Consider the following 19625-nt stretch of genomic DNA (forward strand, 5'->3'; position numbering starts at 1 on the left):
GTTGCGTGGTTCACGCCTGCTCCCCTCGCCTACACGGTGCGATTGCGACAATCGATGGGGCGAGTGATAATGGAATGCGAGAGATATTAGAAAGAGAGATGCCAGAGAGTACTATACCATTATGAATTCCAGTGTCTTACCTGCTCATTTGTTATTGCTTTATAATGGTAATGCTTTATGTTGTTAATGTGTTCCAATTTGTGCCGCTTTGGCATTAGCTGTAAGGTGCAATTTGTTATAAGAAATAAAAAAATAAAAAAAATGCATTGTGTGGTATGGCACCTCTAAACGAAGTAATAGTAACTCAATGGTTGTTCCATCATTTCTGACGTTCCATGGCTTTACCCATGCCATGTACCTTATGGCGGTTGGCGCTCACGCTATTATTAACGACTCTCCAATACTATTGCGGTGCGCCGCGACGTAAGCGCAAAGCACCATAAGGGTACCTTTTCCCGTAGAACGTCACAATTTTATTTAAAATCTATGCTTTTTTCGACAGAGTAATCGCTAGCCCTTTTTGTCTTTTTGTTGTGTATTATTTTGATTTTCTCACACAACGTGTTCCTTTTAATTTGGCTGAGATATTACTAGGGTACCGCTGCCTCTCATCTCTCTAACAACTTTATGGGCTTGGTCTGAATTTAACGTTTTGTTATTATTAATATAATACTTTTCCCGTAATTTTTATTAAGTATAACAGTTATAAGAATGTTATGAACTTATGCGAGCCAAAAGTTCCCCACTCGGTTGTTCCAGCTCGCTCGGCTAAAATATTTGATTGACTAACTTTTCATTCTCGGAGATGTTGTATGAAATTACTTCAAAAGTCGAAGTTTTCGCGTTGTGATTTTAGCTCCAACTCGTTCCTCTACTACCGGATCGGAGCTCCGTGAGTTTGTACAGACTGTTTTTTTAACCATATTGTGCAAAGTGATTGTAGATCATACTGTACAGTCGAGTTCACAAACATATTTAAAAGCCTAAGTTCTAAAAATATATTTTCCTCATGCTCCGAATGTGGGTCCGTACAGTTGTTGTTCTAACAAGTGTGCACAAAATGATATTTCTGCACTAGAGCATGTTACTTTCCCAGTACGTTTTCGCATTTATACAATTTGATATTAAATATATTTGTTGTACAATAATTTAACTCCCTTTCCATCACGATACCTTTACCTATATTGTTAATTGAAAGTACCCTCAAGAAATACTGTAAAAGTTTTTACTTAGTCATAGTTTAGGTTTAGGTTTGTAGGTCAGATGGCAGTCGCTTTCGTAAAAACTAGTGTCTACGCCAATTCTCGGAATTAGTTAGGACCCAGGCTCCCATGAGCTGTGGCAAAATGCCGGGACAACGCGAGGAAGAAAGAAGTATTTTACTCCCCTCGTATTCGAAATGAAAAGTAGTGTTTAATTCGGATGAATGGCACTCATTTCTGTCGAGGTAGTTTGGTGCTTCTATTACACATTTAACACACACTAACATACTGGCCATAAGGTTGTGTAAATATATGTGGGACGTTGTTTTGTAAAGACATTTGGAAACTCTACCGTACAACTTTGATTATGGGATCATATAAGCGAGAAAAATTTGTTCTTTAGACAGCGATATTTCCTGTGAGGTATCTGATATTTTTGGTAATTTTGTTATTAGTCTCATAGTAAAGGTGTTTAATTATAACCTAACTCACTTTAATATTTGTTACTTACATTTTGACGACCGGTTTGGCCTAGTGGGTAGTGACCCTGCCTACGAAGCTGATGGTCCCGGGTTCAAATCCTGGTAAGGGCATTTATTCGTGTTCGTGTGATGAGCGTGGATATTTGTTCCTGAGTCATGGGTGTTTTCTATGTATTTAAGTATTTATAAATATTTATATATTATATATATCGTTGTCTAAGTACCGTCAACACAAGCCTTATTGAGCTTACTGTGGGACTTAGTCAATTTGTGTAATAATGTCGTATAATTTATTTATTATTTTATTTACAATAACAATATACATAATTAATATATACAGAGGATTACTATAACCAGCTTAAATCTAAAATAGGTCCTTGAGGCATTCTATCAAGGATGCTGGCAGCATTTCCTCGTTCTATCGCAATACTGATACGTTGTGCGAGGAAGCCGCCAGGTCTTTGGTTGTAGTTTTTGGTCACCAGTTACGTTAACCAGACCCTTCGCGATTTATGCTAAAAATTTGTGCGCGCTGTTAGGTTGTTAATGGAAACGCCCCTTAAATATAGTCTGCCCTCATATATATTAGGTGTATATATTACTAAGTATTATGTTTTTACCATCAACCATACTCTGTTGGGTGAATATATATGCCATACTGAACAACTTTTCCAATCGAGCGAACCCCGAAATCGCAAAACAAAATCTGATGTTCCATAGAAAACTTTTTTTTTTTGCGTTTTCGGGATTTGGTCCATAGTTTTTTTTAAACTATGTCGGTGGCAAACAAGCATACGGCCCACCTGATGGTAAGCAGTCTCCGTAGCCTATGTATGCCTGCAACTCCAGAGGAGTTACATGCGTATTGCCGACCCTAATCCCCCCCAATCTCTGGCAATCTTACTCACCGGCAGGAACACACCACTATGAGTAGGGTCTAGTGTTATTTGGCTGCGGTTTTCTGTAAAGTGAAGGTACTTCCCCAGTTGGGCTCTGCTCTAGATTTGGAATGACATCCGTTGTACTGTGCCCTACCACATGCACAAAGCGAGATGACATTCACAATGCCCATACCTCTCTTTTGGACGTAGTTTACCCGGGTCTAAAGTATTATATTAAAGTCAAAGTAGTTCAGTATGACCCCTCAGAGCATGGGCAGACAACAAAATCAGTCTCTAGATTAACTGAATGACCAAAGCATATTTATTTTTATATCAACCGACATTTCACAATCATTACATCCTAAGAGAGAAAGACAGCCGGTAACACAATTTTATAATCCTTTTCATTCACTGCAACGATAAATGAGGCCTTACAGTGCAGTTGTAACCCATTTCTGGTGCACGTGCCAAGAGAAATAAAAGTAAAACGGACGGCCAACGCTTTTCATTTTTATTAGATCAGCAGGATGTGCCGGCACGAGCGTGAAAAATGGGAATATCAAAACATTTCCCTCATGCGGCTTGTTATGTTTGACTTTGATGATGCTTTGTCTTTTAATTTAGGCGCTGGGCCATTGTACTTTTCGTTGTACATTCGTTTGTAAAATGCAAATTTTAGACTACTTGGCCATTACTTTCATTTTCTGTTTTGTGATGGAGAAAGAGGCTTAACACTAGAACAGTCGCTAATGGGTCTGTTGGACCCAGGGCCGCTATTATGAACGCTTACATGCTCGTTAGGTATTGACAACAAGCACAACTTAAACAGAGATATGTGTCACTACCCAATGAAAAGTCTATGAAAAAGTCTGGGCTAGGCATCAGTGGTCCTTAATTGTTAATATTCTTAATTACAGCTAGTAACTCAGAGATCCAGATTTTCGCAATTTATTAAAAGCACTACTGCCATCTGTAGTATCTCGAATCAGTGTTATGTAGCCAAAATACGCTATGTCCGTGAAGTGGAAAAACCTAGGTCGAAGTTGGACGGCTCAACGGTTCTAGGCTTACTTCTAGCTTACGAAAAGGACAGCCAGATTCACCACCAGCGGTCTACAACGGTGACAAACGATTCCGTCCCACTCCCGGGCTAAAAGGAACTTCGCACTATTTTTCACTTTAGTCTAATTCCATAGTTTAATTTTAACATACTTAATAAACTTTCTCGCTCAACCAACCCCTAAATTTCATTCCCTATCGCCCCCTTTTTTTCGAATTACAGTTTATTCTCTTGCTACCGAACAGTTAACAATATCCAATACGAAATGTACCTACAGCTTACAATCCAGTCCTGCTAGTCCACAATGCACTAGGGCGGAATGTTTGACTTTCGCAAGGGTGCTAGTAAGTGCCGCTGCAGGAATGCAATTAGTCGCGCTGTTCGAGCGCGGTTGCGGAGAAATATCACTAGAATGCGAGTGCACAAAGTAACAATATTAAGGCCAGGAATGGAGGTTTCGAACGTTGAGAAGTTAATTGTCTTTTGTACAATTTTTATCAAGAATTGAGTAATACCTAGTGTCAAAATTTTATCTAACTTGTTTTTTTTTTATTGCAAGAAGTCTTAGCTTTTGATATGAATTAATCGTTAATTTACGTACTTGTACATTTTAAATAATTGACATTTATTTTATGAAAATATATATACTTTAAGTATACGACGTATTGACGACCGGTTTGGCCTAGTGGGTAGTGACCCTGCCTACAAAGCTGAAGGTCCCGGGTTCAAATCCTGGTAAGGGCATTTATTCGTGTGATGAGCATGGATATTTTGTTCCTGAGTCATGGGTGTTTTCTATGTATTTAAGTATTTATAAATATTTATATATTATATATATCGTTGTCTAAGTGCCCTCAACACAAGCCTTATTGAGCTTACTGTGGGACTTAGTCAATTTGTGTAATAATGTCCTATAATATAATGTCCTATAATATATCAGGCAAAATGCTATATATTCATGCTGAATATTGTTTTGCCCTGGTTAACTAACATACAGGCTGTGAATTTAGTCACCTGCAATAATTTACGGTGTGAATATATGAGTCATACTGAGCAACTTTTACTATGGATGGATCCATATCCCGAAATCGCAAAAAAATTACTCAACCATAGAAAATGACAACGTCAGGCCAGCCAAAATGTAGGAAACAGCCATTTTTTTTTCATTATTTAGGGGTGGGTCTCTTAGTAAATGTTGCTCAATATGACCTATATATTCATACCGTAAATTATTGCAGGTGACTAAATTTACAACCTGTATTTATGACTAGAGGATCTTTTTGAATTAATTACATCATGTAAATAACTAAACATCTTGTTAAAATATAATAAAATAACAATCTTTACCGAAACGCAATGGGTACATAATTCGAAAGTTATTAAAATTCATAATATACTCAAACGGGTAAAAGTTTGAATATTTCCGATATAAAGCCCCGTGCTCAAAAGTTAGGACTAACAAGAATGGACGGGTGACTGAGCCAGTAATTAATTAATTTGCGGCCGGACCCACAATCTACCGTTACTCCCTAGAGTACGGTAACAACGTGTTTCATCTAACTTTAAACCCTAATGTAATAGTTTCTGTCAGGCAAATAAAAATCATACAACCTCGATCTGTCTTAGCATTATTGTCATACAATTACAATAATTCAAATTATACAAATAAACTACAATTAACTAAACTAAAAGTACTATAAAACTAAAAATCTAAATCTAAAATGGGCCCCCGTGGCATGTGCCGAGGATGCCGGCAGCATTTTTAAGTAACTTCAGGATCGCTCAATATTCGTTGGACATTTTTTTTCGATTTAAGAACTCCCAAACAGGGGCGATTTTGAGCTGTCGGAACTCAATTAAGTGTGTCTTTGTGAAACTCACGCTCGCTGAAACGGATAAACTGCACGCTACATCGAGTTGGAGTGATTTTTGTGCCACTTTGTACCCCAAGGCATGGAACCGGTTCTAAAAATAGCGGTAAATACCTATTTGTACTTATTTTTATTGTACACTAAAGTTTAATAGTACATTACGATACAAGTGTGAAAAATAGGAAATTCGAAACGAGTGGCGATAAATAAAAACACGACCGAAGGGAGTGTTTTAAATCGACACAAGTTGTGAATTGCCTATTCGCACGTGTATCGTACAACGTTTTACAGTACATATGGCCCTTTAAATGTTCGACATAGTTACGTAATATGCTAATTTTCGCACTAGTGCGGTAAAGTAGCACCATATGTACTGTAAATAATAATAAATACCGATTTATATCGGTTGTACTCCGAACTTCCATAAGAACTCGAACGTTTTAAGAAATTTATTGTAACCTAAATAAACCGGTTTATTCGACGGGCTACGAGACGGCCATGGTGGTGTGCCGCGTAAACAACGGTATCTTTGTATTTTCAGTACCCCTAGTGTAAATATTTTCGACAGCGAAACGTGACGTACGCGTTTGCGTTAAGTGTCATTTTGTATGAGATTTTTGACTTTCCAAAACGTCCCGCTTGGCGCGCTGTTCAAAAACCCATACAAAATGAGACTTAACGCAAACGCGTACGTCACGTTTCGCTATCGACAAAATTTACACTAGGGGTACATAGGAAGTAACCAGTTTTTGTTCTGAATTGGTTAATCTGACAATAACTTTATGGAAATGTTCTCCTAAGAACTGATTTAAAAATAACGGTTTTACGAACGAAACTGAAATTAAAAGTTTTGCGCCAAGTGCATGATAACGGTTTGGAAATTTTACTAGTTTCCGAGCTTTGTCGCAGTGACAATCAATATAACAGCTATTATCTCATATTGTTCTGAGTGTGACAAGGTACGAAATGACATAATCAAATGTCTGGTCTGCTTTTAACATCCATTATACATGCATAATATAATATATGTAGTTAATGAAACTTGATTTCTGCATGGAACAGTACCCCTAGTGTAAATAAATTCGATTTCGAAACGTGACATACGCGTTTGCGTTTAGTCTCATTTTGTATTGGATTTAGAAAGAGCCCGCCAAGCGGGACGTTTTGGAAACTCAAAATCCTATACAAAATGAGACTTAACGCTAACGCGTTCGTCAAGTTATGATGTCGATCAAATTTACACTAGGAGTACTGAATTTTTTTAAATTAATTAATCATAATTAGACTATATTTTATTTAAATAATCAATGTTGAAATTAATAATTAATGCATGTTGAATACGTACTTAGATTAGTTATTCATTATGTAAATAAAAGGCTTATTATTATTATTATACATGCATAAAACGCCGGTTAGCAACATTATGCCAAGACCTGACTCTCATATACTTCGGACATCTCTCACGCCGCTCCCCGGATAGCATAGAGAGAGTTATTATGACGGGCAAAGTTGAAGGCACCAGACCTCAGGGCCCTCCCCCTACTAGATGATGTGCTCAAATCACTGCATCTAAATTAAAACTGCACGAAGCCATGGGCTTGGCGAGGAATAGAAGCCTATGGAGGAATCTGGTCTTCAACAGAAGGACATGATGTCATGATCCTCAGCATTGAGGGACCGACTGAAGAAGAAGAACATACATGTTGTATGGGCTGCTCATATACCAAATATATTGTGGTGGTTGCTTGATTTAATGATAACTCACAATATTGCTTAAGATGCTGTCAACACCCAATGACCTTGAAATTGATGTTACTTATACAGTTTTTTAAGAAAGACTATTTGATTTAGTCAAGTAAGAAAAATATATGTTCATATTAATTATATTTCAAAGACCGTGGTTGTACTCGATACATGATTGAACGAAATCGGCTCGATAGAATAGTACATTACGATACAAGTGCGAAAAATAGGAAATTCGAAACGAGTGGCGATAAATTAAAACACGACCGAAGGGAGTGTTTTAAATCGACACGAGTTGCGAATTACCTATTCGCACATGTATCGTACAACGTTTTACAGTACATATGGCCCTTTAAATGTTCGACACAGTAACATAATATGCTACTTCTCGCACTAGTGCTATAAAGTAGCCCCATATGTACTGTAAAATAATTGCAAAGATTGGTCTTAAAATCAGAATTAAACGGTTTTATGTCTTTATTGTTTTGACTTATGGGTCTGCAATTAAAATCACTATTTCATAACATTTATATCAAAAACCGCTGTTGAGTAAAATATTACACTAATAATCCACTTTTTTTTATTTAAATATTTTTCTTATTATTCCCTTGCCCAGGCCCAGTAACATGCGACAGTGCTATCTCATTTACTCCGATACAAATAGACAGTGTGCGCGCTTTAGGTATTGACAGCCTCTTAAAGTAAACACTTTTATTGATGCAAAAATACTTTAATTATAAAAGCGCGATATTGTTTATGATAGTGTTAATGAGGACACGCGTGATGGGTGCTAATTATGAACGTGAACTGACTCGTATTTTATTGCTTTACGCCATTGTAAGTCATTTCGCCAGGGATCGGAACCGGTTTTTTGCAAAAACATCGTAATAACCATATATTTCGGTTTATTTTATACTCTAAATGTAGGACTCAGTTGTATTTTCAGATAACGACTTCGTATTATTAGATTGCCTAATTAGAAATGAAGTAATTAACAAAGAACGAAAAAATACCGTTTTCGTTCCCATACAAAAAATACCGGTTTCCGATCCCTGCATTTCGCTGATATGGCAATGTGCGGTATGTAGACCGTATACATGTACTCCAGGGCTCTCTTTTCGCCCTGTGCAAGACTTTGGGGCCTGCTTACTTACATTAGTTATCTGGCAGTAGTAGCTACCAAATAGGAGGTACAATCGCGATCAGAAACATAACATCGGAGCGGCCGAGGTGCTCACAAATATCTGAACACGCCTCTATTTTTAAGGCGCTGTTCAGATATTTTTGAGCACCTCGGCCGCTCTGATGTATCTGATGGCGACTGTACTGGTATTCCATCAACTTTGAAAAAAAACCTAAAACGGAACTGACAATTGAATATCGAACATACCGGCAAAATTTCACGAGAATTGGTTTGGAACGGTTCCATAGAGAAGAACCGTAGGTACATACGAAAGCCAGGGATCGGAACCCGGTATTTTGTGTATGGAATTTTCTCGTTCTTTGTTAACTATTTCATTTCTAACTGGGCAATCTAATAATACGAAGTCGTTATCTAAAAACACAAGTAATAAGTCCTACATTTGGTGTATAAAATAAACCGAAATATATATGGTTATTGGTTTTGTTAAAAACCTGTTCCGATCCCTGACGCAAACATTTACGCCCAAGCTAACAGCGCGGCTTACGTGGGCGAATATTGCGAATGCGACGCGACACGACGCGTTCGAAGATTGCCCACGTAGGGCACTTCCATAGGTATCAAAGGATTGAATTCACCCGCGCTGCGTCGCTTCGCATTCGCGAGTTATTCGCTCAGGTAAGACACTGCCTAAAACGGAGACAATTCGCTCGCGCTTCTCGTTTGCTCGTCCAATGAAGCTCTCTCACATCGAACGTCTTTGAAAGATAAGATTATTTTGACGACCAGTTTGGCCTAGTGGGTAGTGACCCTGCCTACGAAGCTGATGGTCCCGGGTTCAAATCCTGGTAAGGTCATTTATTCGTGCGATGAGCATGGATATTTGTTCCTGAGTCATGGTTCTTTTCTATTTATAAATATTTATAATATTATATATATCGTTGTCTAAGTACCCTCAACACAAGCCTTATTGAGCTTACTGTGGGACTTTGTCAATTTGTGTAATAATGTCCTATATTTTTTTTTTCCACGATGTCTGTTATCATCGCTTTTATTTCCCATGCATTCACAAAGCGAAATAAAAATATTCTCCATCAGTTGCACATAATACCAACCCGCAAACCACGTAATACCTAGCTTACTTTATGCCGTTACTTCCCAGATAAATAAACTTCTTTCGCGCACATATTTTACAGAAACTGGGTCAGCCAGGTTGACCGCGGTTGTAAAAACTTTGCTTTCGCCCGTTAACGAGTAGCATTATCTCTGATTGAGTTCGCGAACTTACTGAGATCTCGTTAAATCTCCGATCATCGGCTTTGACTAGACTTGGGGCTTGAAATTTGACACCAAAGTCTCTGCGGGGGAAATGGAGTATTTAAAGTGCCGTAGGTTTATAGAGTGGATTTTTTAGATAACAATACTGTTGCCAAAAATGTAAATATGTAGTAATCTCGACTATTTTCTCGAGGGACTTCAGCGATATCACGATCAGCGACTTTCGCTGTATAGAAATCACGGACATAGGTCTAAAACGCACTTTTTTTTAATACTACGTCGGTGGCAAACAAGCATACGGCCCGCCTGATGGTAAGCAGTCTCCGTAGCCTATGTACGCCTGCAACTCCAGAGGAGTTACATGCGCGTTGCCGACCCTAACACCCCTCCCTTCGCTCGATGAACTCTGGCAACCTTACTCACCGGCAGGATCACAACACTATGAGTTTTTTGTAAGGTAGGTACTTCCCCAGTGCACTTTAAAATTTTGTAACAATTTATGCACAAAAGCTAAAAAATATGAAAATTGCTTCTAAAAATACTCAGCGATTACTTTTTCTTTTTTTTTTTAATTTACAACAAATTAAAATTCAGAAACATGATATCCGCGGTCCCGAGCACGCGCATCCATCTCCCTCACACTTGCGCTCAGTGAGGGTGAGAGAAGAACACGGTTCTTTAGTCACAGATCACCTCGATTACTACATTTTAGAGAAAATATGTACTTAAAATTAATTATTTTTACAAGCTTTTATTTAGTTTCACCTGTCCCGTTGTCTGTCGGTCTGTAATCAAATCTTGCAGGTTAAATTTGATCCACTTCCCGGTTTCCGATTGACCTGAAAATTTGCATACATAAGTCGGGTGACAATGCAATATTACGGTACCATTGAGTTGATCTGTTGATCTGATGATGGAGACAAGAGGTGGACATAGGAAGTCTGTGATAAAACAACGCAACATAATTAGGTTGCCATCTAGGGGGTTTTTAAAATTGGCTAGATGAGTATAAGTTGCCTGTGGAAAGAAAAGTACAGTCAGCGATAAAAGCTTCTACCAAAAATGAAATTTTTGCCTAAAACTTATTAAGGCGAAGGTTTCGCGTAATTTCTGATGACCATTTGTTGTGAAATGCGGTCAGATCGTCATCAATTCTAAGGTTTGCCTTATCTCTAAATCGAATATCTTTTTCATCCTTTGCACCCATTTAAGTTTTGTATGTATTACAGTACCCCTAGTGTAAATAAATTCGATTTCGAAACGTGACGTACGCGTTTGCGATTAGTCTCATTTTGTATTGGATCACAGATTAGATATATATAAGATATGGCCACCCCATACATTAAAATGCGACCGCCTAAAAGCGCGTCGATACTAGATGGCGTCACTGAAAATGCGCTGTTGCCTAATATGGAGACTAGATGGCGTTAAGTGTCACATCCAGGTCATAAAACTTTTTAGGAAATATCATCAATACCATATAATATTATTACTCCTAGCGACATCTATACATCTTCATTGAAAGTTATTTAGACATGTCGTTGTCAACGATTACGAAGAATCAACAGGTGTCACTTTATTGAGTAAATTGAATAGATTTATTTTCTTGCGATAACTTATTAAGAAAATATTTAAAAAAAATTAAAAATGAGTTTGTTGTGTCAAACTATTAGTGAAGTGAAGCTAAATATGATCCATGATTCCAGCGGGGTTCGAACCGGCATCTCCAGAAACTGTGTTTCCCTATACCACGAATATCGAAATAAGGAAATTGTCTATCTGGGCATCTGCCACTGGAATTGCGCAAGAGCGATAGAGACGGACTTACACGTTCGATTTAGCGACACCCGTCGGCCTATTTATATTGCTGGCATTTTTAAAACCGACCACGACTTCGTGTGAGGTGAATCCACCGGGATCCTTGTATAGGTTAATTATTTGCCGAAGATAGCTGTTTGATAAATAGTTTGATAAACAGAGAAAAATATATTAACATTTCTTTGATGCTAAGAATCTACGCAACAAGCTAGCAGAAAGTGTCACGCTGAAGATTAAATGTAATAACCTCTAAAGGCCTCTCGCCCTGTGACAAATCACACGCGGTTTTAGATACATTGCCGGCTAAGTGTGGTCAACCAATGCAGTTGGCAACAAACATAGGTAGCATAGGTTTTGTCTATTTAATAATATGAACGGGTTTACCGCGAAATAATAATGAAATTATGTCGCGGTAGCCTAATTCTAGTTTTGTTCTATTAGATTTGGCTTAAAGGATTAAGGAAAGGATCCAGGCGGTAAAATTTCAATAGAAAAAAGAAAACCGGCCAAGTGCAAGTCAGACTCGTACTGGAAGGGTTCCGTACCATTATCTATAAAAAACGGTCACCCATCCAAGTATTGACCCCGCCCGACGTTGCTTAACTTCGGTGATTGGAAAAAGATATTTATTTTATTCTGTTTTTAGTATTTGTTGTTATAGCGCCAACAGAAATACATAATCTGTAGAAATTTCAACTGGCTAACTATCTCGATTCATGAGATACAGCCTGGTTACAGACGGACGGACAGACGGACAGCGGAGTCTCAGTAATAGGGTCCCGTTTGATCCTTTGGGTACGAAACCCTAAAAACAAGAATTTGACACTATTCGTAGGACTGGCCGGTAAAACCTATGGGCCAGCCAACCCCATTCAATGGATTCGATAAAAAAAATATCTTAGTTGTTCCCAGTGGTAACAGATGAAAAACTAATTCCCATGTTACCGATAGCAACAACTTGGTGGTAGTAATGCATACTTACGATATCAGCCCGCATGTAATTAATTACTTACAACATTCCATTGGTTGGACCTCTGTCACGTCACAGGGATGGCGGATCTTTAGTACCTATATGTATAATTTATGAACTATTTTTCGGATAGGGCGGTGTACTGAATTAGGGCACTTATATTAGGCAATACAGGTGTGGAGAAGAGGCAGGGTACAGAGAAATAGCGTAGTCAAAAACGGGTTCTAATATACTTTCTGAAAATTAAACTCTGATGGTAATATTATACCTACGCTACATAGTCAAGTCTTACCTAAGTGATTTGACCTGCTGAAAATAAAAATGTCATAATAATTTTGCGCCTGCTACCACCCACCACGGCCACACGGCCACGGTAAAAGAATTAGACATGGTGTATTCTCATTTGTTCCCACAATACATGTCCCCACCGGGCACAAATGGGAAGAATCCATTCACATTGTTGCTGGCGGAGACAAATGAGAAAGAATCCTTCTCACCTGTGACCGCCTCGGTTTCTTCCTGTCCTTATTATTATACAAATGTCGATTAACTGTTCAAATAGCAACTGTCAAAACAATGACAGGAAAAAACCGAGGCGGTCACAGATGGGAATGGATCCTTCCCACAAATGGGAATACACTTTAGACATTCCCTACTGGCGTAAGAAAGTGCATGTACCACTGGTATCATCAGCACTGTACCTGCTTCATACATTATATGTATTACGTATGATTATTCATATATAGTACATACTAGGTATTTCAAATGCCTAGGGAAATAAAACAACAAGCATGACAACTACTTATTTCATTTATTTTGTAACAACCTAAGCTTTTGTTGATTTTGAATCCTGTTTCTTTTTTGTGATTTGCAGTAATAATTGATTTATGTTTCAATTAATTTTTCTACACTGTATTTCAAATGCTCTGTACAGTATAATATATATTACATGCGGTAGCGTGATCTATTTTTAAAATACATATTAAATGATTAGTCATGTTTTTTAATACATTTAATTTATGTTTTATAATATTAAATTGGTCCTCATAATTTGTTAGACAAACGTCAATGACTTGGTAAAAATTGACACTTGGGCATTTTAATGTTGTTTTCAGCGAGCCCATAGGTTTTCTCTAGTATAAATAATTGTTTTTTTATCACTTAAATCGACATTTTTAGTCATCGACATCAAGCATTTGTTACATTTAAAGTTGTTGAAACATTTGTTTGCTATATATATCCTGCGAAATAAGTGACAGAGCATTGTTCGAGAGTCGGAGTCCCTGTGCTATCGGCGCGGGCGGCTGTGCGAGATGTGCATTGTGCAGGGCGTCGGAGCCTTCTCCACTTGCTGTAGGGCCGTGCTGCGGGGCACAACACTTGCTGTAGGCTCGGGTATATCCTCGGAATCCGAACTGAGGCTCGGGCTCCGGCTCCTTGGTGAGGTTCTGTCTATTGTCAGATAGGTCACAATTTGATACATCTGTCTGCTCGCAATTTTGATGACCCGGTAGCCGTACTAGCATTTCAGTTAAATAGCTACGAAAGACTGACCTTAACATTCGAACGCTTGGATTTTTATTGTTCCCGCCCTTTAGTCTATATGTTGAAAATAAATTTTCTAACACATCCTGATTTAACCTGTTTGTTAACAAGTACTGTACACCTTCGGTGTTTTCTTCTGTGTACAATAAGTATTATGCCATTAATGCTTTGCTGTAAGCCCTCGAAACAAGGAGGCGTAGTGTTCTTTTTTAGATTTCCTTTAACAACAATTTTTTTTAAGTCTTGTAGAATTCTGAGACCATTTTCTAATGCTTGCCTCGCAGCGTTATCTTTTGTTAATCCACATTTCTTTGGATTCTTGTCAAATTTAGTTTTGCTGTTGAGAGCGTCAAACAAGTTGTTTATCTGAACAATAAACTGAGCTGTGTTCGCAGCAGTAGGGCTTGACAGTTCTCCTGTTTGTATTGCTGTGTTGATCGCTGCGCCAACTGAATGGGAAAATATTTGTGTAGCTAATTTTACACGTGAAGTAATCTTTTTCTCTTACGGCACTCCTCCATGCAAATGCATGTTCAAATTTTGACGAAGTTGATGAGCTTCCCACTTCTTGATCGTGTAATACTTGCAACGCTCGTTTTCCATACACATTTCTTAGGTCAACCTTTAATTTTTGTGGTGATGTATCAGGTGTCACTTCAACTGCAGTTCCTGAAATTAGATTTGGAATTGAGAAATAATATTTGGATACAAATATAAAGAACGAAAAAGTTCCTTTAAATAAAAATCGGCCAAGAGCATGTCGGGCCATGCTCAGTGTAGGGTTCATGTATCATGTACATTACAAGTATAAGGGAGTACCTTCGCAGCGCTTTCTACGTCTTTTACTAAGATGAGAAAACTTTTGCAATAACTCAAAAATGGCTGGACCGATCATGTTCGCTATAGTTTTCATTGAAAGTATTTAATAACCTTTTATTTTACAAATTAAAGCAAGAAATATTACTTTGATAATCCGCGAGAAAATAACGTGTTATGTCAATCAGTGCTAACCCGTTATACTTACTTGCGTATTTTTACATGCAATTAATGTTCCCACCCTCCCACATTACCAAAAAACAAAATTGGTAATGCATCCACATTACCAAAAAACAAAATCAATCCCCTACACCAAGAACATTTTAACATTTTTAACAAGTGAACAATAAAAAAAACTTGGACCGAACATGAAATTGATGACTTGTCTAGTTATAGAATTTTTTTGTAATTAAGTAAATAAAACAAAACATACCTGAATTGTTTATCCATGTTCGTAGACGATTTGTATCCTTTACTGGAAAACGGAATAATGAATGAGTTCCGCTTGTATTTAGGCAATTTATGTATTGACAGCGCCCGGCAGGAGCCATGTTTTTTGCGTTTCTTTGTCCGTTCAGTGTGCCTTGTTGTCGTTATCCCTTGTCAACAAATCCGTATCGTGGAGCAATCGTAAGTCCGTAGAGAATGCCGAAGTCAAATAACAAAAAAACAAAACAATGAATAAAAAGTAATGAATAACAAGGAGCGCATACGCAGGAGTCACATACCGAAACGAAACCACACTAACCACAGACACCACAGTATACAGTATGTTCCGTTCCGAAACAGAGGAGAGGGCCTACCGCGAACCACCATTGACGTGTTGCCTCTCTGTCGCACTTGTAACTTCGCACGTAAATGTGACAGGGAGGCAACACGTCGAATGTGGTTCGCGGTAGGCACTCTGCAGTGCAAGTCAACGATATAGTATTGCCAGTTTAATTTCTATCAATCCCCACAAATTCCAAAGTATCTTTATTCGTTTGAATTAGAATTGAATTTGAACACGGGTCTTAGAAATGTATTTTAAATTTATTTCTTCGTTTAAATATTATTAAGAATTAAAATAAAAATATTTATTCTTATTTTACCTTTTTACGTGATGTAAAATATGTAGGCAGGCATGTATAATTGTAGGTAATAACGTAATCAGGTTGGTATTGGTTGGTACGGTCAAGGAATTTAATTTCTTACCCATTTCGTACCTTGTCACAGTGACAAACAACATGAAACTCGCTAGAGACCTCATACTATTGTCACTGTGACAAGGTACGAAATGGGTCACAAATTAAATTCTTTGACTGTACTTGTAATACATATTAATTAACGTTATACATAGATTTTATTTGACTAATATTAACATAATTTCATGTGGAGTTTAGATAATGGGAACAAAATTTTTAACGTTTTTAAAAGACAATACATACTCGTATTAGCGAAATTTTTCAAGGCCTCTACAAACCACACCGACAAATTGCGTGCGATTTGTGCGGCATTTGACCGATCGGTTGAATTTGTTGCACTTAATTGTCGGTGATTATCTAAAACGCAAGTAGTTCTTTATACTCTTGCAAAAAAACTTTGTGCCTAATGGAAAAAGGCGTGAAATTAAAAATATGTATGGGCTATAGATCCTTCGAGTCTACTTTTTGCCGCCTTTTTCTACTGACAAAGTTGGATTTTGAGAATATACAAGGCCTTCATTGGCCTAAGAGGACTTCATGTTTACAGTTTTTAAAAATATGGTTTCTACAGATACCATGTCTTGCAACATGCGATTTTATATAAATACTATAATAATGGCCTGAATACATTGTTTAAAGGTCCCTTCTTTTAGTTTTTCTTAAATAACTCGTAAACAGTGGCCCATACCATAAAATGTTCTTTCACGTAAACAATCTATATAAAATTACCTACAAGAAAGATTTAGTACTTTTTTTCGCTAGCATCAACATTTAAAAATTGTATTGAATTTTTTTGTAGACAATTTTGCGTACATTATTTACGTTTAACAACGTTTTTGCGATGTGCAAATCAACTACCGCAATGCAAGCATGTTACGCAAATCGCATTTAATTATTAATGAAGTTTGCAGAGGCCCGGCCCATAGTCTCCACAAAATAATGTAGTAGACTGCTCGCAGTGGTAGCGTTGTTGCCAGCTCAACAGAATGCGTTCGAAGCTGAGCAAGCTGACAACGTCGCGAGGCAAGTTTCGTAATGTCTCATATCTTTATCTATATAATTAAGTATCAGAAGACACCATAATTATGTTATTAAGTGCATGCCGGGGTCTATAACTACATAAGAGTACCTAAAGCGCTTCACACGCCTTACTTAATCTAGTATAAGTTTGTTGGACGTTGGAACGACTTTTTGGAACGAAGTTCCTTGTTGGACGGTTGGCGGATGGCGGCTAGGCGAAAAAAGCGGCCAAGTGCGAGTCGGACTCGCCCATGAAGGGTTCCGTACCATTTATGACGTATTAAAAAAACTACTTACTAGATCTGGTTCAAACCAATTTTCGTTGGAAGTTTGCATGGTAATGTATATCATATATTTTTTTTAGATTTTTAATTCCGTTATTTTAGAAGTTACAGGGGGGGGACACACTTTTTTTCACTTTGGAAGTGTCTCTCGCGCAAACTATTCAGTTTAGAAAAAAATGATATTAGAAACCTAAATATCATTTTTGAAGACCTATCCTTAGATACCCCACACGTATGGGTTTGATGAAAAAAAATTTTTTTTTTAATTTTTATGACGTATTAAAAAAAAAACTACTTACTAGATCTGGTTCAAACCAATTTTCGTTGGAAGTTTGCATGGTAATGTATATCATATATTTTTTTTAGATTTTTAATTCCGTTATTTTAGAAGTTACAGGGGGGGGGGACACACTTTTTTTCACTTTGGAAGTGTCTCTCGCGCAAACTATTCAGTTTAGAAAAAAATGATATTAGAAACCTAAATATCATTTTTGAAGACCTATCCTTAGATACCCCACACGTATGGGTTTGATGAAAAAAAATTTTTTTTTTAATTTTTATGACGTATTAAAAAAAAAACTACTTACTAAATCTCGTTCGAACCAATTTTCGGTGGAAGTTTGCATGGCAATGTATATCATATATTTTTTTTAGATTTTTCATTGTGTTATTTTAGAAGTTACAGGGGGGGGGACACACTTTTTACCACTTTGGAAGTGTCTCTCGCGCAAACTATTCAGTTTAGAAAAAAATGATATTAGAAACCTCAATATCATTTTTAAAGACCTATCCATAGGTACCCCACACGTATGGGTTTGATGAAAAAAGATTTTTTGAGTTTCAGTTCTAAGTATGGGGAACCCCCAAAATTTATTGTTTTTTTTCTATTTTTGTGTAAACATCATAATGCGGTTCATAGAATACATCTACTTACCAAGTTTGAACAGTATAGCTTTTATAGTTTCGGAAAAAAGTGGCTGTGACAGAATCGGACAGACAGACGGACATGACGAATCTATAAGGGTTCCGTTTTTTGCCATTTGGCTACGGAACCCTAAAAAAAGTGTAATAGTAGGAGATACGTTATAAGGAATTACATGGACACTTATTATATATAGGTGATAGAAGTTTCAAGAGGTACGGTTAGATAAACCGGTAAAGTCCAGTAGGTAAACAAATCAAGCCGAAATAATTGCTGATCGGTAAAAGTCTAGTTAAACAATAGCACAACAAATAGTAGCGGGATAAGTATTGAGTCAAAATAAACGTGAGGCGAGTCAAGAAGGTAGAATCATGACAATGAGCATGAGCTATAAGCTATAGTACCTGGGCGACCGAGGTTTGCTCGGTTATAACTATTTATTGTAATATGGTGGTGTATAGGTATGGTGGTGATAATCTTAACTACATTTTTTTACTAAATTAAACTTGTCTAAAACAATAAAAATTAAAAAAAAAATATATATATATATATTTATATATATATATATATATAAACTTCAACATATATAAAAAAAATAAAAGTTAGTCATCGGGCGAGATTCGAACCCGTGACACTAGTTTCTAGCACTCCGCGTCTTAACCCGCTGGGCCAGACGGACAGTGGCCGGCGACACGAAATTAGGGACCATATTCTGCGTCGAAAGAAAAACGCATGAAAACTCGAAAACACGCGTTTTCCCAAACATAAGACAACTCTAGATCGATTGTATACCCCCAAAAACCTCCATATACCAAATTACAGCGAAATCGTTAGAGCCGTTTTCGAGATCACAGAAATATATATATATATATACAAGAATTGCTCGTTTAAAGGTATAAGATAAAAGAAAACAGTTGTGTGAGGTACAACTTTTTGTTGTGATTTTTGCCCAAGGAAGCATTTCGACAAACTTGAATACATAATTATGTACCTACGACGATCCGAACTTTAGGATGCGACGTTGTCAGGTCATTAGCTTCACGGTCACAGTCGTTGCGATTTGGCAGGCTGGCAACGTCGCCTGCTTTCATTGAAGTACAAAATTATTGTTACCTATCTATGATTGTTACCAAATTGTACTTTCATAACGTTCCTTTCTACAGCACAACATTTTTTAAAATAGTCCCCTACTTCAGGGTAAAGTTGTCAAGTTGTTTCTTAAAAAAACTTCGAGATTGGAATGGAAAAGCTATTTATTTTAAAATATTAAAATATATGATATTTTATTGTTTTTTTAAACAATATATATATTATGCTTTATTTTATTCTAACTGAACACACATGCACTAGACAAGCAAAATCGTGAAGTTATTTTTAGGGAGACAAAGAAATTTAAATGGCAACACTC

General features: G+C 37.2%; 1 protein-coding gene and 1 long non-coding RNA gene across 2 annotated transcripts in view; one reads left to right on the forward strand and one right to left on the reverse strand.

Moving 5' to 3' along the window:
• The window catches only part of LOC133518725 (zwei Ig domain protein zig-8-like), a 698354-nt gene that overhangs the window by 631764 nt on the left and 46965 nt on the right, over positions 1-19625 (forward strand). The window lies entirely within an intron of this gene.
• LOC133518697 (uncharacterized) lies at positions 13239-17803 on the reverse strand. Its single transcript, XR_009799513.1, has 2 exons — positions 15241-17803; positions 13239-14660 (listed from the first exon to the last, which is right to left on the reverse strand). It is a non-coding gene; the product is annotated as an uncharacterized LOC133518697 (long non-coding RNA).

Source organism: Cydia pomonella, chromosome 6 (assembly GCF_033807575.1).
Source record: "Cydia pomonella isolate Wapato2018A chromosome 6, ilCydPomo1, whole genome shotgun sequence".
NCBI classification, from domain to species: Eukaryota; Metazoa; Arthropoda; class Insecta; order Lepidoptera; family Tortricidae; genus Cydia; species Cydia pomonella.